At 37.1% G+C, this 23,303-nt stretch overlaps 1 protein-coding gene across 4 annotated transcripts in view; it reads left to right on the top strand.

Moving 5' to 3' along the window:
* Nucleotides 1-15,150: 15,150 nt before the first annotated feature.
* The window catches only part of LOC129243943 (sphingomyelin phosphodiesterase), a 56,242-nt gene continuing 48,089 nt past the window's right edge, over nt 15,151-23,303 (top strand). For all 4 annotated transcript variants that reach the window (XM_054881429.1, XM_054881428.1, XM_054881427.1 and 1 more), the window contains exon 1: nt 15,151-15,633. The gene's annotated coding sequence lies outside the window, so the exon portion shown is untranslated. The remainder of the gene's footprint in view (nt 15,634-23,303) is intronic.

The following is a 23,303-nucleotide window of genomic DNA, read 5'->3' as shown; positions in this document are numbered from 1 at the left end:
TAATTACAACCATACTGTACAACGTCATAGACACAAAAACTATTACACCGTGCGACAGTAAAGGTTATCTTTCAGTTGCATGTGAATCTATTGATTTATTTTTTGTGGGTTTCAAAGGCCTAAATTTTCAAAAAATGGTTTTAAATACTTATACTCTCTCTCTATTACATATATTAACATGGATATCAAACGTACGGGAATATATTCAGCTATAGAAAAGCAATTTTAGTTTACTTCCCGCCGTGGCAAATATAGTGCAGTGATGTCCTTTAAAAAATGTATCCTTAAATATCAATGATATTTTGTAAAGAATTATCATATTTTGAAAAAAAAAAATATACAGTAAAACAATAAAAAAATATACAGAAAATACACCTCAGCTAGTGTCAACGAAGCAGTTTTATAAAAATGTAAAAAAAAAATAGTTCAACTTTTCCCCACTAAAATAAAGTATGCAGTTTTAAAGATCTTTCAAATATTAAATTGGTAAACAAATGAGAAACTGTATCCAACATTCCTCCACCAAACCTATAGTTTCACGTGCGTATGAATTTTTTCTGGATAACAAGAAAAGTAAATTTTTTGTGCACAGTGTTGTCAAAAAGTGTTTGTCAATGCCAAAAATATTTGCCTTAATCTAGGAGATAATGCATGATTGTCACTCAAAAAGGTTCATTCGTTGCTCTTTATTTCAATAAATACATATTGTACATACATACATATATCCAACAGGTACTGCATGGGCATATCGCCTTATCTGGATTCGTTGCGAACGATAAAAGTATTTATGCCATCAAATGCGACAAAAATTAATTACAAATTAATAGAAATTAATGCTTAATAACTTTAATAACGTATGCTGGCGTCGCACTTTACTGTTATAAATAAATATTTGAATAATTGCAGCTGATAATTTCGCAACTTTCTTTGAACAGGTTGATTTTTGAGAGTAGCTGATCGGAGACACAGAATCGCACAAGTTTTACAAAGCTAAATTAAATGTATACTTAACAGTGTTTCAGTAGTTATCCTAACATACTTTAGTATTTATATAGGGTTCTAAATTTCTGTACAAATTAGGTTTTTATATCATATAATAACTTCACATTTGTAAACTAGTGCAATGGCTTTATGCAAAATTTAAAATTAATGTTTCCCAGAAAACGGCTGAGAAGAAATATTCTGCTCTAGTATGTAAAGTAAACGTAGTTTGGTTTTGATAGGCGTTGTGGTAGCTCGCTATCCTCAAGTGCCCTTCTGTAACCAGACTAAAGCCCAAAGTAGAGGTGCTATAACCATAACGCCATAAATTTGCTAATGGAACCAACATATGGGCAACACTGTAATCGATTAGAGGTGAAATGCCAAATTCTGTAGTCTGAATTTTGGTTTTTTCGCCGAAACCATAACCAGCTGCATTGTGTTGCATTGTGATTTGCTGCATTGTTGTTGTCTTTTCTTTACTTTTTTCATTTCGAAATGCACAAATAAGTGATATATATATATACATATAATTGGCGCGTACACTCTTTTTGGGTGTTTGACCGAGCTCCTCTTCCTATTTGTGGTGTGCGTCTAGAAGTTGTTCCACAAGTGGAGGGACCTACAGTTTCAAGCGGACTCCGAACGGCAGATATTTTTATGAGGAGCTTTTTCGTGGCAGAAATACACTCGGAGGTTTGCCATTGCCTGCCGAGGGGCGACCGCTATTAGAAAAATATTTTTCTTAATTTTGGTGTTTCACCGAGATTCGAACCAACGTTCTCTCTGTGAATTCCGAATGGTAGTCAGGCACCAACCCATTCGGCTACGGCGTATATGTAAATATCAGCAGGTACCAATAATTGATGACATAAAAATCGTTATGGTTAATACTGCGGTTAAGGTTATGGCGTTATGGTGTGGCACCTCTACTTTGAGCTTAAGCTTGTTTATTTCCCACATCTCGCCGTGGGTTGACGGTTTCTATCGTCGCTGAGAGAGAAGGCAATTACGCGCCGCTGCAGACGGCTCATCTCTTTCATTGTCTCGGCCACTAAGTCGCATGCCGCATTCCACTATTCTATCGAGCACAGCATTTGTTGCCCGAATGTTTCTGGCGAAAGAGCTTCTCCAAAGGCTCTATGGAGCTTTTTATGTATGTACGAGTATGTGCTTACTTTGGTTATGTTGATGCGTTGCCTACAAATAGTTCTGTACTGTATACAGGGTTTTGTGGATTAGAGTTATATGTATTTACTGTAGCGGCTATGATAGTATAAAAGTTTGTTGTTGTAATATATAAGATCATATTCCTTTAATAGTTTTATATACAAGGAGATCTATACTTTTCTGTGAGTGGTACTACTACTTCACCTTGCTTCGATAAATACATTTTACGCGTTGGTTGTGGGCATGGAAATGAAATTTCCAGTAGATTTGATTGAGAAACGACCAGTTCGTGTGACTTGGCATTCTTGGTACAAATATTGTTTCGAAAAGTATTCAAAAAGTGTTCGAAAAATATTATTTTCCTTAAAGTATCTCCGGAATACGATGATCAGAAATTTCAGCACAGTAGGTAAGTAATTCTGTAAGAACAGAGCAGACCACACTACACAGACGACTCAAAAGGCATGCTCAATAAAAAAGATAAAAAGAAAAATTAAGTGTGAAGCTATTTTCTCTTCTCATTGAATTCTCCTCTAAGCGTAACAATGCACTGTCTCCATCTGTTACACCGGAGCGATTCCCATTACCACCACTTCATGCTTTCATCAAGGATAGGCCTTGAAGGCCATCTGCAGGCTGAAACACAATGGGCGCAGGTACTGGTAGTGCTACCAGAGGCTCAGTTGTGGTCAAACTCTGAAAATGAGCCCAGCAAACACTGTTTTCGCATTTTCACGGATGGCTCCAGGACCGAGCATGGCTCCAGCTCTGAGGTCTACGTGGAATCCAGCGGTACAAAACTGCACTTCGCTCTTGGAATGCATGCATCTGTGTTTCAAGCGGAGGTGTATGTTGTTCAAGAAGCGATGAACTTTGTTGTGGAAAACAGATGAAGTGGCAAATCTATATGTGTCTGCAGCGACAGCCAAGCTGCGCTCATGGCCTTAGACAGCCCCGCAACCACATCAGGGGTAGTCGAGTCCTGCGAATCCAGGCTGAACAATGTCGTTAGACATAATAGCCTGATGCCAACATGGGTTCCGGGACACGTGGGTATCGTGGGTAACGATAACTCTGTCTCCTTAGCTAGGATGGGCTCTGAGGCCAACACAACAGACAGCCAGAAGATTCGCCACTCGACTCTCACTCCTGTTCTCAGAGAGTGCTGCCCAACAAACCGGCATGCACGAGCAATGGAGCACAATACGCCAAATCTTGGACAAGACCCATGAAAGGAGAATCGACACGCACCCTCTTTTCGTCGATTTCAAAGCTGCATTCGACAGTATGGAAAGGAGTTACTTGTATGCCGCGATGTCTTAATTTGGTATCCCCGCAAAACTAATACGGCTATGCAAGATGACGTTGCTCAACACCAGCAGCGTCGTCAGAATTGGGAAGGACCTCTCCGAGCCGTTTGATACCAAACGAGGTTTCAGACAGGGTGACTCGCTGTCGTGTGACTTCTTTAACCTGATATTGGAGAGCATCGTACGAGCCGCAGAACTTAATCGCTCAGGCACAATATTTTATAAGAGCGTACAACTGTTGGCGTATGCCGATGATATTGACTTCATCGGCCTTAACAACCGCGCTGTTAGTTCTGCCTTCTCCAAACTGGATAAAGAGGTAAAGCGAATGAGTCTGGTGGTGAACGAGGACAAAACGAAGTACTTCCTGTCTTCAAACAAACAGTCGGCGCACTCGCATATCAGCACCCACGTCACTGTTGACAGTTATAATTTCGAGGTTGTAAAAGACTTCGTTTATTTAGGAACCAGCATTAACACCGATAACAATGTCAGCCTTGAAATCCAACGTAGAATCTCTCTTGCCAACAAGTGCTACTTTGGACTAAGTAGGCAACAGTAAATTCCTCTCTCGACGAACAAAAGCACCGCTCTACAAGGCTCTCATCATGCCCGTTCTAACGTATGGCACAGAAGCGTGAAAGATGACAACATCCGATGAAGCGACGCTTGGAGTGTTCGAGAGAAAGATTCTGCGTAAGATTTTTGGACCTTTGCACGTTGCAACGGCGAATATCGCAGACGATGGAACGATGAGCTGTTTGAGCTTTACGACGACATAGACATAGCGCAGCGAATAAAGATCCAGCGGCTACGTTGGCTGGGTCATGTTGTCCAAATGGATACAAACGCTCCGGCTTTAAAAGTATTCGATGCGGTACCAGCTGGCGGTAGCAGAGGAAGAGGAAGGCCTCCTCTGCGTTGGAAAGATCAGGTGGAGAAGGACTTGGCTTCACTTGGTGTGTCCAATTGGCGCCGGCTAGCACGAGAAAGAAACGACTAGCGGTTATCGCGCCAATTAAGAAGAAGAAGAATATATGCTTATAGATAAGGTCGATTGTGTATTTGCTATTTAAATCCACATGCCCGCTATTTAGGAGTGAATTTGGGTCGGTAAAATAAAATGTGATAAAAGTTCCTTCAAACTTATTTTCAATGTTTGATCTGGAAGAAGGGCCAAGCAGATATGATTAAATCTATATTTATCATCTTTCGGAAAACTTTAAAGTGAAAATTGGAACTATATGCAAATAAGGGCAACCCTAATAAGGTATTTGTGCATAAATGCCGATAAAAAACTCATAGAAACAAAACGAATTAGACTCAAAAAATTGTACAGCCAAAATTCCTTTGTTGGCAGCATTTGTTTGCTGCTTGTGCCATTGCCAGTGTTGCAATGTGACATTATCGGCAGTAGAAGCTAACTGCAAACTGTGCGAGTTACCACACGCGAGCACTTACAAATATACTATACCATGTACGTAAATAAAAGCAAAGAAATGGAGGGAAAGCAAAAACGATTCTGTTTGTGGGAGCAATAGTTCAGCAAGTCACAACAAGTAGAAATAGTTTCAGTTATAAGTAAGCCACGCACAGGACCATGCTTGCGTTTGTAGATATATATATATGCATTATACATACATATGAAGTGAATGTACAAAAGTTGCATGCGATGTTGCGAACATTTGTCACCGGAGTATTACAAAAATATTGGGATATGCAGCCAAGTCATAAATATGTAAATACGTGTGTGTAAGAATTTCGTAAGTGGGGGAACGAAAACAACTTTATTGCCTTAACTGTGTGTCTCATGCACTCTCAACTGCCACTTGTGAGGAAAATATTTTTCAAGTCAATCGCTTCGGCACTTTCTCAAGGGCGTAATTGTACTACTAGCTGATAATAAAGCTACTTGAAGTCTGAAAAGAGGTGGGAAGTTCAATGGGACATTTAAAGCATTTACTGCACCAAAAGAAAAAGTTTTCACATTTGAGAATCGGAAGTTTTTTAACATAATATAGTAATACGAACAGAAAGACATTTGAATTTAAATTTAAGTTACTTGCGTAATATGTATGCTTTGGTGAAGTATGGCAAAAATTAATCAAGTGAAGGAATGATGAGTGGTGGATGTCTATAGATTTTCGAACACAGAAAACTTACTATGATGAAACTAACTTACGTTCGCCAGGGGTTGCTTGGACATACTATATAAAAAATTACGTTTTTTTTCTGTCATTAACAGATGTAAAATCATTGTTTATTCGAACTAATTGTTGAATTTGATGCACTAATTGGAATTGCTCAGTCTATTCAACAAATCAATAATATTCTATTACAAAATTAATTTATTATTCCAACACGCGTCTTTGGGCGCACAATATTTTTCGTTATATTATCTGATGCATAAACAAACAAACCTGACAAACTCCTGAACCCGCAATAAGTCACATAGTTGGTCATGTGAGAAACACGGATTTTCCAGCTTCAATCTACAAACTTGGAATGATTGCCCTTGCGCTTTTTTGATGGCCATTGCGGGTCGAATGGGAAACTGTAGGCGCTTTAATGCAAATTATCGCTTCAATGCCATTATTCATAATTTTACACATCATTGATGTTATTCATTACATCAACCCGTTCTTCGGGTTCTTCTTGACTCTCATTATTTCTCTCAACTCTATTCTGTTTCCGGCGTCCGCCGTAGTCGAATCGGTTGGTGCGTGACTACCATTCGGAATTCACAGAGAGAACGTAGTTCGAATCTCGGTGAAAGACCGAAATGAAGAAAAAGTTTTTTCTAATAGCGGTCGCCCCTCGGCATGCCAACCTCCGAGTGTATTTCTGCCATGAAAAAGCTTCTCATGAAAAAATATCTGCCGTTTGGAGTCAGCTTTAAACTGTAGGTCACTCCATTTTGAGGAACAACATCAAGACGCACACCACAAATAGAAGAAGGAGCTCAGCCAAATACGCCAATTATATATAAAGGGTGATTTTTTAAGAGCTATAGGAAAGTTTTTCAAAAAAAGTAAAAAAGTAAAATTCAGAAAAATGCATGCAACTTTTATTTAAATCGATAGTACAGTCCATATAATTTAATATTTGAAGATTATTTCATGCAAATGTTGACCGCGACTGCGTTTCAAATGGTCCATCCGCTTAGTCCAATTTTGGCATACTCTTTCCAATGTTTCGGCCGGTATCTCACATATAAATGCTTTAATGTTGTCTTCCAATGCATTAATTGAAGCAGGCTTGCCTGAGTTGACATGAGCTTTAACATAGCCCCACAAAAAATAATCTAAAGGCGTTATATCGCACGATCTGGGTGGCCAATTGACAGGTCCCGAACGTGAAATAAAATGTTCACCGAACTCGCCTCTCAACAAGTCCATTGTTACGCGTGCTGTGTGGCATGTGGCACCGTCTTGCTGAAACCACATGTCATGCAAGTCAAGCTCTTGTATTTGGGGCAAAAAAAGTTGGATATCATTTCACGGTAACGCTCACCATTCACAGTTACCTTACGATTGGCAGCATCTTTGAAGAAGTACGGTCCAATGATACCTCCAGCCCATAAACCGCACCAAACTGTCACCTTTTCTGGATACATTGGTAGCTCTTGCAATTCTTCTGGCTGATCTTCACTCCAAAATCGACAATTCTGCTTATTTACGTACCCATTGATCCAAAAATGAGCTTCGTCGCTGAACACAATTTTTCGATAAAAAAGTGGATCTTCGGCCAACTTTCCAAAAGCCCATTTACCAAAAATTCTACGTTGCGGTAGGTCGGTCGGTTTCAATTCTTGCACCAGCTGTATTTTGAAATTCTTCACACCTAAATCCTTTCGCAAAATTTTCCACGTTGTTGAGTAACATAGGCCGAATTGCTGCGAACGGCGACGAATCGATAATTGATGGTCCCCATTAACACTGGCCTATACAGCTGCGATATTTTCTTCAGTTCGCACTCTACGTAGGCCTGTTGGTGGTTTGATGTTCAATAATGTAAATTTGGTTTTAAATTTAGTCACAATAGCTCGAATAGCGGCTTCAGTGGGTCGATTAAATTGACCATAAAATGGAAGAAGCGCGCGATAAACTTTCTTAACAGAACACGCATTTTATAATAAAATTCAATGATTTGCAAGCGTTGTTCGTTTCTAAGACGATTCATGGTTAAATTATAGACCAAACTGAAGATGTTTGACAGTGAAACAAAACACGAAAAGTACGTCAGCTGTTTAAACCAACTGTTTAAAAAGATAATAGCTAAAATATCACCCGTTATATATTCTGTTTTCGGTTTTTCCGTGTATTGGGACCGATGCTCTGTCGTTTCGGTGGCTTTTTATGAATCATCATACATTAGCATTCAATAAATAATATTTTACCTCTCTTGAATAATTTCATTGATGGGTTCCGTTTTTGTAAACAGTGTGCACTAAAAACTGAAATTCCAAGTATGAGGCATTATTACCGATAAATTGCTATACGGTTGGAATACAAATAGTTCAACTGCGGAAATACATACATATATTTTTTAATTTCGTGAATTTATTCGTTTCAGATTTCTACTTAGATGTGAAAAGAATTAATTTTCATTCCGATAAGAATATTCACTCGCGAAGAAAATGCAGTGACATGTCAATTAGAGTCGATTGGAATTAGTAACGTTGATAAAAACTGATAAGGCATAGCGCCATCTAGCGAGGTAAACTTTCCTAGCACGATACCGAACTTATCATTTCAATTGAAACTAATTTGCTTTAGGCATAGTTAATTCTGTAAGGCTCACACAAACCGATTATACATATAAGTACATATAGATTAATTTTACTTAGCGGGATTTTATGAAGCTTGCATCTTGCATCAAGTCGCACGCTTGCTCTCTGCCCAATAATATGATATTTTCGTAAAGTGGAAAATATTATTATTAGTATTATAAATAGAGTAAGCCAATATAAATTGAAAATAAGGAATAGTTTTTTACTTTAGAGCATTTTCGCTTCTCGCTTAGCATGTTGGTTGAAAAATATTGAAGCCAAATGTAACTGTTAGCTAATAGAGGAATCAAAATGGCATTTCAATATTTCGTCCTTCATTTTAAAGCACAAAAAGATTTATTTAGATCTTTCAGTTAATTAACGCTATTTACTACCCATTTGAAGTTGATGGTACATTTTTAAAATGCAAATAACCGCATATCACGCAGAGATAAAATTGTAAAGAAAAGCAATCCAAATTTGGAAACTATAATATTAGCAATCAATATAAATGCAATGCTAAGTAGCTAAATTTTTTTTTACAAAATTCGATCTAGATAAAGCGAAATCAAGCCGACTGGCATTAGATAATGAATTCTAGTCTCGTACCCATAAAAAGAGTAAAAATTGCGAAGACTTCTTTGTTGAACATTAAAGCTAATCCTCTCAAATCAATCAGTTGCAAGCGGAGCTGGCAGCCGGGCTGCAGAAAATGTTATTACCACCGCACCCGGTACTACACGGTATGCCATTGCTCGGACCGATGGTATAAAATCTTCATTTATGTTATTTATGCCGCCCGATGTGATGAAAATAATCATTGAGATGACTAATATAGAAGGTTAGTCACTTGCAATTGAAAGACATAATTATATAAGTAGAAGTATGTACCTGCATGTAAAGTAATACCTGGGGATTTGTTTCAGGTCAATCAGTGTTTGAAAATAATTGGGTCGAAATAGATAGTATTAGTTTGGAAGTATATTTTGGACTTTTGCTCCTAGCATGTGTATTTCGATCACATGGAGAAGCACTCGAAAGTTTGTGGGATGATTTTTAGGGCCGTCCGATTTTCAGATCAACAATGACTTTACGCAGATTTCAGAATATCTCCAGAGTCCTGAGGCTCGACAAGAAATCTGACCGGAATAAGAGGCGAGCGCGAGATAAACTGGCACCAATCAGGGATGTTTGGAATCGCTGGGAATGTAACATACAAAAGATGTATAATCCTGGAGAATTCACCACAGTCGATGAACAAATGGTTACATTTCGCGGACGTTGTCCTTTCAAACAATATATCCCATCGAAGCCTGGAAAATACGGAATTAAAATTTGGGCCTTGTGTGATAGCCAAACAAGCTTTGCATGGTCGCTGCAGGTGTATAGAGGTAAAGATCGAAATAGTAAGCCTGAGAAAGAGCAGGCGCGTCGTGTTGTACTCGATCTAGTGAAGGATATACAAGGTCGTAATATCACGTGCGATAATTTTTTTACATCTCACGAGTTGAAGATTGAACTTTTGAAACGTAAGATAACCCTAGTTGGTACGGTTCGAAAGAATAAAACGTTTTTGCCTGTGGAAATTACAAAGTTAAAAAATAAACCAGAAAATTATTCACACTTCTTTTTTGATAACAAGAACAAAACCACAATAGTTGGATATGTGCCCAAAAGGAATCGAGCTGTATATCCACTCAGTATTCTCCACAATAATGTTGAAATCAATCCCAACACTGAAAAACCAGAAATCATAGATTTTTACAACAAAACTAAATCCGGGGTCGATATACTAGACCAAGTTATTAGGACATACACCTGCAAGCGAAGGACAAATCGATGGCCACAGTCCTTGTTTTACAATATGTTGGATATAAGTGCATGCAATGCTTTTGTAATTTTTAGAGAAATAAACACTGAATGGAACAAGAATAAAAAAATTAAGCGTCGTTTGTTCCTAGAAGAGCTCGGAAATGAACTTATTTTACAGGAAATTTCGCGCAGATCTGTACTCCCTCGAAGCAGTGCAGCAAAAATGATCGTAATAAACACTCAAAAAACATCAGAAACTACTGAAAATACTCCAAAACCTACAAATCTAAAACGAGGTCGTTGCTTTATTTGTCCAAGTCGATTAAATAGTACGAAATATAGCAGTAAATGCGGAAGCTGCGAAAACTTTATTTGTAAGACTCATTCTGAAACATCTATCTTATGTACTAGTTGCTTAAAATCGCCATAAGAACACCTTTTTGTACTTACTTAACTGAATTTTTTAATTTTTTAAATAAAAAATGTTGAATTCTATAATTTATCAAATAAAAAAATACTTTAAACCTTGAAATAAAATCAAAATCTATTCATTCGTCCATTGGGCAAAATTGACCCACTTATGTTACGTACGTTACTTTTTTTGAATACAGGATAAGTGTTAAACTCTGTTACACTTTGTAGTACATTATTAGAGATGGTGAAAGATGTCTTAAAAATGTACTGACGCCTCGAAATTTTTAAATGAAAACATTTTTTATATTCAAAGATGGACGTGATCTCATGAACCAACGATGAAGATTGTTCAAGTCGAGTTGAAACTTCTGAGTATTCACTGAGCCCTCAACAAATGAGAAAATTTTCGAATCATCTGCGAAGAGCAAGAAATTAGAAAAAGTAAAACATTTCCTTGTCATTGATAAAAACGACGAAAAAAGTGGCCCTAAGATGCTCCCTTGGGCGACACCTGAAGTAACAACAAAGTGGTTCGATAAAACTGCTTCAATTTTTATCACGCAGCGTCTGTCCATCAAATATGACTTAAGCCATTGCAGAAAGGTGGACTGAAAGCCCAAGCAAACCAACTTGTTTACAAGAATTTTATGCGCCACTTTGTCAAATGCCGTAGAGAAGTCAATGTAAACGCAATCACTTGGAGTCCTTTAGAAAACGATGGCATACAAAATACGCTAAAATGTGCAAGATTAGTAACTGTAAAACGGTCATTTACAAATTAAATTAATTAAAGATTTAACCGCAATTGTCCTTTACAATGCATTCAATTTAGAGGTGATTGATAATTTGGAAATCGGCTTATACTCGTAATTATGAACATCATTTTTTCTCCCTCTTTTAAAGAATGTGTGATGATTATAAATTTATATTCAACTTTCTCACTCCTTTTTGTGCCAAACCTTGTCAAATGCTTTTTCTATGTCCAAATAAATGTCCACATAAAATTTCTTCGCGTCTAGCTCATTTAATATTTTAAGTGATACTAGGTGTATTTGTTGTATTGTCGAGTGTTTTTGTCTGAAACCAAATTGATGGTCACGGATCACTTTGTGTTGGTCAATAATTGGTCTTATTCTCACAATGAGCAGCTTTTCGAATATCTTACTCATAGTGGGAAGTAGGCTAATTGGTCTATATGATGATGCTATTGCTGGATCCTTGTCAGGTTTGGGAATAACAATTATCTCATCTCATCTATTTCATAAAAATTCTTAATTGAAATTGTGTGACTACATTAAAATATGGCATTTTCATTTCACTCTTTGACAACAATAAAAATTTTGTATCCAATGGTAGGCAGGAGGGAATGGCAATTGCCTTTAAGTCCGAAACGAAATTGACCGCTGCAAATGGATAAGTGCAAAACCAAATTTTTAGGTATTACACATTTTAAGACTAACTGTTAAAAAATCATTTAGTGGAGAATGGGTTAAATTTTGAATTTTGAAACAATATTTCGTTTTTTAATTTCATTAAATACAAATAATGCTACTCACCAGTTCAGATTTCGAGCAAAGCACTCAAGTGCATACGATCACAAACTGATAGAAGAATCAATCGAAAAGATGAAGGTGTGCTTTTCCATATTTATCGATGTTTCCCAGACTTTCGACAAAGTATGGCATGACGAACTACTCCATAAGCTTAAAATCTTGCTTCCAAGGAAGATTTCGGACATATTTACTTCGTATCTAAACAACAGATATTTCAGGATCAAGTGCGATAGCTTTTATTCAAGGAGATAAAAGCAAAGTTGGATGCTGTCTATGGGAACGCTTCGCCATCTATGACCACAGTTAAATATTGGTTCAACGAACTTAAACGTGGGCGAACAACCGTTTTTGATAAGGAGCGACCAGGACCGGAAAGGTCATAACGACGATTTTTTGGAATTCGAACGGCATCATCCTCATGGATTTTTTAGAAAAAGTAAGAACGATCACTGGGTAATACTACAGTGAGTTATTGGGGCGCTTTCACGAAAATTCAAGGAAACACGGCCGAATTTGGCGAAAAAGAAGGTGCTGTTTCACCACGATAACGCACTAACGAATTGCATGAATTGCAAGTACGCAAATTCCTTACTCCAATACTGCGAAGTACTTAGGAATGACGCTTGATGCCAAACTCTGTTGGAAAAGGCACGTTAAAATAAAACATGCGGAATTAAACATCAAAATAAAAAAATTTAACTGGTTTACTGGAAAAAATTCGCCCCTTTCCATATAAAACAAACCTTTAATTTATAACCAAGTATTTAAACCAGTGTGGGCTTATGGCATACAGCTGTGGGGCTGTGCCACACAAACTCATCTTAAAAAAATTCAACAACTTCAAACCAAGTTCATAAAAAGCGCAGTAAACGCACCATGGCATGTGAGGAATTCTGATTTACATCGTGAACTCAAGATGTCATCAGTATCAGACGTTGTGAAACAATCGCTGCAGCTCATACCGAAAGGCTCGAAAACCATACCAATCTGGGGGAAAAAAACAAATGATCTTGTTCCAGAAATTCTAACGACTGGCAAGCAAATGCAAATTTCTGTCAGAAGTCTTATATATGTCAGAAGTTATATATGTATTCCATGAAAATACTGTCGCATTTAATAGAAAATGATTACTTGATAGCGTAAATTAGATGTAGTAGAATGGAATGTATTTAAGTAAACATTTCAAAAAAAATTAATTAAAAATTAAAATGAATTGTTTGTAATAATCTTGTATTTAACTATTTTTTTTTATTTTTTAGCCCAAGACTTATTCAGCTTGAATTTGTTTTACAAAATGCATAAAATAATATATAATAAAATTCTGTGACAAATTTTAGAATACATACGGCAAGAACAAATTCGCAGAAAAAAGTTCTGTTATTTTTGCGTTGTTCGCATTGTCTACTCATAAATTAGACTCGTTTTCGTGGCAAATTTCGCTTGTTTACCGCACGATCAATCGTTTCTCCCAAACGTGTGAAGTGACAGGCAGAAAAAGAAGTGGTCGTCCTCGGGTGGTTCGAACCAGTGCAGCCGTAAAAGCCGCTCGAGAAAGAACTTGCAGAAATCCCCTTAGAAAGCAGAAAACCATGTCCAAGGAAATGAATGTATCGACCAGATTCATGTCAAGACTAATTAGAGATGACCTTCATATGGAAATCTTCCGTGGCTCAACTGATCATCTTTTGACACAGCGCTTCAAGCAGCTTCTTTGGTGGCACACGGTCAACGGCCATGAAAATAATCCTTTCACATATTTAATAAAAAAAACGACAAAATCGATGCTAAAACTTCTAAAGATGCAAAAAATGTTATTACAAGGTTTCAACGTGGCCACCATCCAGCATCTGTACTGGATTGGTGGGTGTTAATTGGAATGGATTGTCTTGTAGAGGTGTTACATCTCTTCATTTCTGCGTAAAAGGGGTTAAGACCAGTGCAAAAGTGTACCCGGAGTATGTCTTAAAAGGCGTGGTGAAGTGGTTGAGCAGTACTCTCTTCAATGGAGCACGTTAAATCTTCCATCATGATTCCACTCCAGCCCATATGGCAAAAACCACCCTCTGGGGTGGCTAGAAAACCAGATTCCTGGGTTCATAGCCGCCGAAGATTGGCTATCTGGAAGCCCAGACATGAATCTATTGGACTACAGTTTGTGGCCAGTGAATTGGCCTCACAGAAATTTGGAGATAATCTTTGGTTTGAGCAGCGAACCGTGCGTGCTGCAACAGCTGAATCACCTTGTTTGAAGGCTCGTGCAAAAGCAAATGGCGATCATTTCGAATGAAAAATATTTTTTTTTAATATTTACGTGATTAAATAAGACAAATTTCATTAAAAGAAGTACACTAATTTCATATCTATCATTGCCTTAACTTGTAACAGAACTTATGGCAGGACTAAGTATAATCGATATATAATATAAACAATTACACATAGACAAAAAGATAATTTACAAAATTATGTGAAAAAGATATCTCGTATTTGCTTTTAATATATAATTTACACAAAATTTCTTTACCAAAACTACTGTTGCGCCTATCAAAATAAAAATAAGAACAAAAAAAAACAAGTCACGAACATAAAACGTAAACACCGAATTATTATTATTAATATTTTGACGTATAGATATATCGATGAAATTTAACTATTTACATAATTAAAATACTTCGCTTTCAGAAACAATGCGAATAAAAAAATTTATTTCTATCAAAGCACATTGAACAGGTGGTACCACTAAAGCAAAAACAACAAAATCAATGTATTCTGTTTTTTTCTTTTGGTCCCTATAATGTCAAAATCTACAATCAAAGGTTTTCAGCTTAAAATAAATTACAAAAATTCATATAATTATTATCTAAATTGATAATTTAGAGTGATCGGAAAAGTGCAGATCAGCTGCATTGTTTAAAATATTCAACTGGCTTCCATGTTGTTCGCCCTGTACTAAGCTCAGTGATCTTTCAACTCTTAGCCGAACAAAATATGTATCAAACTTAAATAACCCTCATGTAAAGCTCCATCATAAGCTAGAGTCGAAGCTCCAAGTTAAATCTCTACAAAGCTCCCTATTCACTTCTAGCAGCTCAATTGTGTTCCTTGGGTCTTCTACTCGTTCGCAAGAGTGCAAAACGCGTCAAACAGATTTGGTCAGTTGAGTGCGGTACTTTGTAGCAAGCGGACGTGTTTGCAGTGGACGGTGGTAGTGGATTTGGACGGGTAGAGGCAGCCAAACGTATTTGTTGTCCAGTGCGAGCGTGTAAATTAATACGTTTTGTCTGCTCTCGTGCGAATATATGTATGTAGGAATGAGGAAACAAAAGAGAAAATCCAATACAAGTGACACTTATTTGAGGTGTTTTGCATAAAATTGTCTTAGAATACAATAACAAAGGCTAGCATAAAGTCTCAAAGAAAGAAATAGTGATTTAAGCAAGTGAGATAATCAAAGTGAAAAGGCACTGGAAAAAATACACAAGAATATAGAAAGTGACCTTTGATAGCGTGTTTATTTGGAAGCGACGGCAATTTTTGAAAGCGAAATTCGAGCCACGGTGCAGTCGACCAAATAGTGGATTCTCCTTTAATGAGCCGAAAATAAACGCAGCTAATCAAATGCAAGGTAAAGTTTTGATAAAAACAACTTGCACGCATGCGCAGTTCGCCATGTCATGCAACACTCGTACCATACAAATTTCAAGCAACTTTTTAAAGTGGCCAAATGCGAAAGAAATGCAAAAGCATCTACAAAATCAAATACAATAATATTTGCAGCTTTCGCACACGATTCGGTGAATAAATAGTAAAAACTACGAGCTGCATTTGAGTCGGCGCGCTTCGTTAATTCCTTTGCAAAACTTACATTTACTTTGAATTTGGCTATTCGGTGATTTTTTTATGTTTTTATTTGTTTTTGTCTAGACTAAATGTCCTTGCGCCGCTAACGTGTCTATCTTTCACTTTTACCTGTTGGTTGTCGTGACATGTAAATAGTTGTGGTTTCACCCGCTCAACGGCATTAATAGTCGACCAGCTGTTCACCACTAAATATATGTATCACTTAATAGACTGCAGTGTTGCCAATGCTGCGAATTTTGATATTGAATTAAATTGAAAAATGCTCGTATTTACTTGTGCTATGCTTTGCTGTTGTTGAGCTTCAATGTGACAAAATTGTCATAAATTATTGTATCGTAAAGTGAAATGTGAAGAGAAGACGCGAATGAAACTGGTAAACAGAAAAAGAAATCGCATTCTTTGGCGTCTACTTAATTGTCTGTCGGGGCTAGCAAACAGCTCGCGATAGTCGATTGCTTAACATAACGTGCAACGTGCGCAAGTGTGGGTCTCCGGCGCTTTGTGCTTTTCGTTTCGTTTACCGTTTTATGTTTTGCCTTCTGTTTTTCACACTGTTAATTTTGTTCCATAAGATTTCTTCGCGTTAAATTATATTTTTTTGTACAATTATTGCACGAATACGCCAGTTACTTATTTACGTATCATTCGTTTGTAAAAGAACGTGTGTGGAATTTATAATTGTCAATGGGCATTGAAGCTTTTTCTGCATTGACGTGTTTTCTTTGCCTTAGTCGTCATAGTTGTTAAGTTTTGTATTGGCCCAATTTGTAAATTCAAATGAACGGCGGTTGAGATTCTATAATACGTACATATATAAGCCATAAATTTGAATACCTTCTTGACTATGCCATTTCATGATAGGAATGAAATATACATATTTTAGAATAGCGCTGAACAATTTTTGAAACTTAAATTTGCATATTGGTTTTCATTTATCCTAAGATGCAATAAGTCAGAAATATGTCAAAACAGAAAATGGGTACTGCAACTTACATACAGGGTGGGCCATGTAAAATTTGCTTTTTGAATCGACTATAAAAAAAAACTTATCAATATTTTTTCAATTTTTTTTTTTTTTTTGAAGATTGAATATTGTCATTTATGAATGAAAAATAATATCGTTCAAATGACTGCCACGACTGGCTTTACAGTAGGCCATTCGATCAACGCAATTTTTAAGCACATTTTCGATTGTTTGGGCTCCAATTTCATTAATGGCAACTTCGATTTCGTGTTTTAAAGCATCAATCGTCTCTGGATGGTTCGCATAGCATTTGTCCTTAACGCCTCCCCAGAAAAAATTGTCCAACGGGCTTAAATCACAGCTCCGAGACGGTCAATTGATATCGGAATTTCGGTTTTCAAAAACGGTAGCCAAAAGTTCGAGTGTAACTTTGGCAGTGTGACAAGTTGCACCATCCTGTTGAAACCAAATGTCGTCCATGTCATCCTCTTCTATTTTTGGAAACAACTCGTTGAGCATGTCACGGTAACGGTCGCCATTTACTGTAACCGCGGCTCCTCGCTCATTTTCGAAAAAAAAATGGCCCGATGATGCCGCCAGATCAAAAAACGAACCAAACAGTGACTCGTTGTGGATGCATTTGCTTCTCTACAGTAACGTGTGGATTTTCTGAGCCCCAAATTTTGCTTACTGACGTAGCCACCGATGTGAAAATCAGAAAAGAAGAAGAAGACTCACCACTTTGGAAATAGGTTTTCAATATTTCCCAATTTTGTTCAAACGTATAGCGTCCCATTTCGTAAATGTCAAATCTTTAAGTAAATTATGAACACATTTGACATGTCATTTGTGGGTAAATGTTCATATTCATTTTATACAAATTGAGTTTTTGGAATGCATTTACTTTTCTGGGCAATGAAAAGCAGTCGATTTTATGCCAGAACTCTTTTATTACATATTATTCATGATTATATTTAGGTAACTTTACGCAATTAATATAACAAAAAAAAAACTTAAAACAAATAAATCTAATCTATAACAAAAAGCAAATTCTTAATAATTTTGAAGTGTGTGATATTTTTGAAAGAATTAAAGGATTGCTAAAATGTCACTTTCGTAAAATATATTCTCTATTTCTGCCATCAGGGGGCTGTGTACCTAAAATTAGGTTCACCAGAACTCTGTTGCAGCTGAACAAGAATGAGCATGAACAAATAAACAAGAATGAACCTGTTAACTATTGCATTTCAATGACACATGAGAACGTCATGCATTTATTTGTCCAAATCCGCTATCAAATGTACCCTAAGGGTTAAGAATAGTTTTGCCAATGCTCACATGTTCCGTTTTCGACTTATTTCTGGCATTTATGTTGAATTTTGTGCTTTGATGTATTAAGAGACTTATAGCAGAATTTTCTGGAAAATATTTTTATTGTACATTTTAAATCGCTATCTTCCTCTGTTATGAGTATTTTGTGTCCTCTCCCACAAAATAGACAGAAAGACCGATCTATTGAATAGTTAGAGGGTTAAAATATTCCACAACGCGCTATTTTCCCATTGAACTGGTGAACACAACACATACATAACACATGGCCTAAAAACCCCGGGCCTAACAAAGAAGACACATTTTTTTTCTTCAAAATTAGCTTTACTCATCAACGTACAACGTACGCAATATAAAGCCAATGTCCCTTAGAAAGCTTTACGATGCCAGCTAACTCACGCAACTTCACCTTTCGACCATTCAAAACGGTTTTGTGGATTTTTTTTTATGTTTCCTGGTATTACCGTCTCATTTTTGACGTCCACTGCGTTGTGCATCATCGGTGTCTCTACGGCCATGTTTGAAGTTAGCAGACCATCGTTTTATTGTTGTTTCTTATGGAGCGGAGTCTCCATAACACTTTTCAAGCCATTGCTTCGACTGAACGGTATTTTTCGCCATCAAGGAACAGTTTAAAATTAAAACGCGAAGTTCTTTGTGATCCATTGTTTTGAAAATAACAAAAGTTGCGTCACTCTTAGCACAATAACTCACGAACTATTGAATAGAATATCATGAAAATTTACCTAATGCCGTTTTAAGATTAGTACTAACTGAAAAAGAGGTGAATGCAATAAGATTAGTGCCATTTATGTGTTAGGAATAATATCTAATATGTAAGGATCACATGCCGATTTACCATAATAAATTGCAAATGGGTGAAAAATTTGAACATCCTCTTGAATTAAAATTCTCACATTAACTTTCAAATCGCCGAGACACTAATCCTCTATACTAGAATCCATTGTCGGAACCCTGTTATTCTTTTGCTAGTGCCATACAGTATAATTATCGCATCTCGACAGGCAATAGCAAACTGCAAAGCAATAGCAAACTGCAAAGCAATAGCAAACTGCAAAGCTTCTCATAGAAAACTGTCTGTCATGCAGAGGCGGCAAACCGCTCTTGGTCCTCCATTTGCGGGGCAAAGTCAATACGCACATCACACATTGAAGAAAGAACTCGCCTAAAAAGTTAGTAGTAGATGTATGCGCCAATTATATACATACATATATGTACATATGTTTATAATCAAATTTTGAAAAACTAAAACATGTACTTACACATACTTATGGCCCACTGTTTTTGTAGGCTATGCTAGTTTTTTGTTAACACAAAAATTTTAATTAACATCTCTGAACGAGGTTTTAGCCGTAATTAAAATGCGATTATCCGTGGAAGAACAATATGTTGAAGATCTAAATTTTAGTTTAGAAATAAGTAGCTTTAAAATAAAGTTGCTTAAATTTGTTCAGCTAATGCTTAGTCTGTAAGAGCAATCAGAGCAATCAATAAATAAATAAATAAATAAAGTGAAAGATTTCATAAATAAGTATACCTTCTATAGTCTGTCCACATTACATAGATTCCCTTGAGTTCAATCTTTCTTCTGATAATTTTAGTCCTACCTTCTTTCAAACTATCAACAAAGTTTCGTCAGATCTCTTGTGCTGATCCCTTATGCCAAATTATATTAGTGCGCCTATGTACTACTATATATGTACTATGTATATACGACTACAACTTTTACTTTTCACTTCTGAATATCCATAGTGCAAACAAATATGTTAGCTCATTCCGGTGCCCGGTGGCAGGTGTGACAATCCAATTTACATGTCAAGGTATAATTTCTGAATTGCAATACGAAATGCTTTAAACGATCATTGTTTACTGTGTACCAAAATAGTTTCATAAAATATTTAATTCGATTGAGTTAAAACAATATTAGTCATGTGACTGGTGTGGCGGGTACGCAAACGTGATTGTCTAACACCTATTCGTAACAGCATTTTTCTGCTAATTATGTCTTTCACTTATTGTTTCTAAATAATTTATTGTATGCTGGAATGATTTATAGTGATTTTTCACACCTACATGCATACATATACTTGTATGTATATCTATATTGGTAATTGTTGTTTTTATATTTAAAATTCAACCGTGATTTGTGTGATCAGTCTTTGTAAAGTTGAGTAAGCACGAAAAAATAATCAGTTTCATTCTATTGAACGGACTTTTCAGACGAGATCCGGTCACATTTCAAAACTAAGAATAGGGTAGCCATTTTTCTATGATGGTTATATGGTATAGTACATGGTTGTAACATCGAAACCAAAGCCCAATCATCCCAATGGAAGAGTCCAGGAGCCAAAAGTCGATAGCAGAAAACGCCGAACACAAACATGATGTATTGCTAAAACCGTGAACAAATCTGCGAGGCGACTGAACCAACATATGAGTAAAAAATAATAATAATCAAAAGTTAAATGTACGTAGCCCGCCTTATTTTTTGAACACGCGTTTGGCGTAATTTAAAAAACCATAATGCAAATGCGGCCGCCGTGGCCGAATGGGTTGGTGCGTGACTACCATTCGCAATTCACAGAGAGAACGTTGGTTCGAATCTCAGTGAAAATACCAAAATTAAGAAAAACATTTTTCTAAAAGCGGACGCCCCTCGGCAGGCAATGGCAAACCACCGAGTGTATTTCTGCCATTAAAAAGCTCCTCATAAAAATATCTGCCATTCGGAGTCGGCTTGAAACTGTAGGTCCCTCCATTTTGTGGAACAACATCAAGACGCACACCACAAATAGGAAGAGGAGCTCGGCCAAACACCCAAAAAGGGTGTACGCGCCAATTATATATATATAATGCAAATGGAAAATGTAAGTCTGAAGTGAATTTGCCCTGAAATCCTTAATGACTATTTTACTAGCGCCTGCAAAAGCAGCAATAATTCTCCAGCTCTAAATTTTATTAGCACTTTCGTTTAAAGTACAGTTCAGGGTATCGGAATCAGAAGTTTTGATATCTGTAAGGGTATCAAGTCGAATGCCATTGGAGACGATGGATATTTGTGAAGCTTGTGCTATCATTTCAAGCACTCTAACCAATATTATGAAGCACTGCTTCACAACTTCATGTTTTCAAATAGAGTGGAAAAGGGCTATCATCATCTCTGTAACCAAAAAGAGCAATGCTACAAGTTCTAGTGATTATAGCTCTGTAAGCATTTCACCAGCCTTTCCAAAGTTGTGCGAGTCGCTGATGGAAAAGCAAATGTCATCATTTATCCAGGAATATAATTTATTGTCCCCACCGCAGTTTGGATTTAGACCTAAGTATAGCTGCTTTACGGATATGATAAAAATTACTTGATGACAAGGCTGCAGTTGGACAACGGTGACCCATCTTTTCTTTGCCATCGGGATTTCTCTAAGGCGATTGATTCGCTAAATATTATCTTTGTTCCAAAAAGCTTAAGCACTTTTCTGAATTTTCTGATGGTTCTGCCAAGCTTATGATCAGCTGTTTAGTGCACAAAATTTATTTTATGCATACATACATTTGGAAACTTCTTCGTATGTAAAGTTATTTTATTGTAATGGAACACAGTTTGTTTCCAAGTAGGATAAAGAATTTTACACATCACTGCAAATGAATATCTGGCAGACACTGATGTAATGGTGACAATGTAAAGGGAAGCACATTTATATACTAGCAAAAAAAATCACATTTAGATTTCTACATCAGTTTTTTTTATCTAAAAGTGAAGACTGACGCCATAGACCAACTAATATGCAGGGAAATAAGCCCAGTAGCGTATGCAAGGCTATTTGCATCCGCACCATATTTCCTTATTTCAAGATAACCTGCAATAACTGTGAACTGTTAAGAAATAAATCATTTTTACCCTGACTATTGAAACCACGGGTGCAATACCAAAATTAAGAAAAACATTTTTCTAATAGCGGTTGCCCCTCGGCAGGCAATGGCAAACCTCCGAGTGTATTTCTTCCATGAAAAAGCTCCTCATAAAAATATCTGCTGTTCGGGGTCGGCTTGAAACTATAGATCCCTCCATTTGTGGAACAACATCAAGACGCACACCACAAATAGGAGGAGGAGCTCGGCCAAGCACCCAAAAAGGGTGTACGCGCCAATTATATAAATATAGTATATATTGAGAATACGGGTGGTGCATGACTACCATTTGGAAGTGCATAGATTCGAAGCTCCGTATATGAAACACCAAATGATAGAAAAAGTTTTAGTGGTCGCCCCTCGGCAGGCAATGCCAAAACTCCGAGTGTATTCTTCTTCTTAATTGGCGCGATAACCGCTTACGCGATATTGACCGACTTTACAAAGTGCGCCAGTTGTTTCTTTCTCGTGCTAACGAGCACCAGTTGGACACATCATGTGAAGCCAAGTCCTACTGCACTTGATCTTTCCAATGCAGAGGAGGACTTCCTCTTCCTCCGCTACCACCAGCTGGTACCATTGACCCAATGTGCAAAGACCAAACAATCTTTCGCAGAATCTTTCTCTGGGTAATCAACATCAGGGTAAAGAAGTTATACGACAGCGAGTTACCCTGTTTGAAACCTCCTTTGAAACCTCCCAATTCTGATGGCGCTGCTAGTATTGAGCAACATCATCTTGCATACCCGTATTAGTTTTGCAGGGATATCAAATTCAGACATCACGGCATATAGGTAACTCCTTTTCGTATTCTTAATGCAGTTTCGAAGTCGACGAAAAGATGCTGTGTGTCGATTTTGCTTTCATGGGTATTTTCCAAGGCTTGACGTATTGTGCATATCTGGTCGATGGTGTACTTTCCAGGTCTAAAGCCACACTCGTAAGGACCAATCAGTTGGTTGATGATGAGCTTCAGCCTTCAAGTCTCACACAATTTGCTCGGTAGAACCTTATATTCGATATTTAGAAGACTAATCCCGCGATAATTCGCACAGATTGGAGGATCACCCTTCTTATAGATTGGGCAGAGCACATTAAAATTCCATTCGGCAGGTATGCTTTCATCCGACCATATCTTGCATAGAAGCTGATGCATGCACCTTACCAGCTACTCGCCACCATGTTAGAATAGCTCAGCCGGCAGTCCATCGGTT

This window comes from Anastrepha obliqua, chromosome 4 (genome assembly GCF_027943255.1).
Source record: "Anastrepha obliqua isolate idAnaObli1 chromosome 4, idAnaObli1_1.0, whole genome shotgun sequence".
Classification (NCBI taxonomy): domain Eukaryota; kingdom Metazoa; phylum Arthropoda; class Insecta; order Diptera; family Tephritidae; genus Anastrepha; species Anastrepha obliqua.
This window is presented reverse-complemented; position numbering and strand designations above follow the sequence as displayed.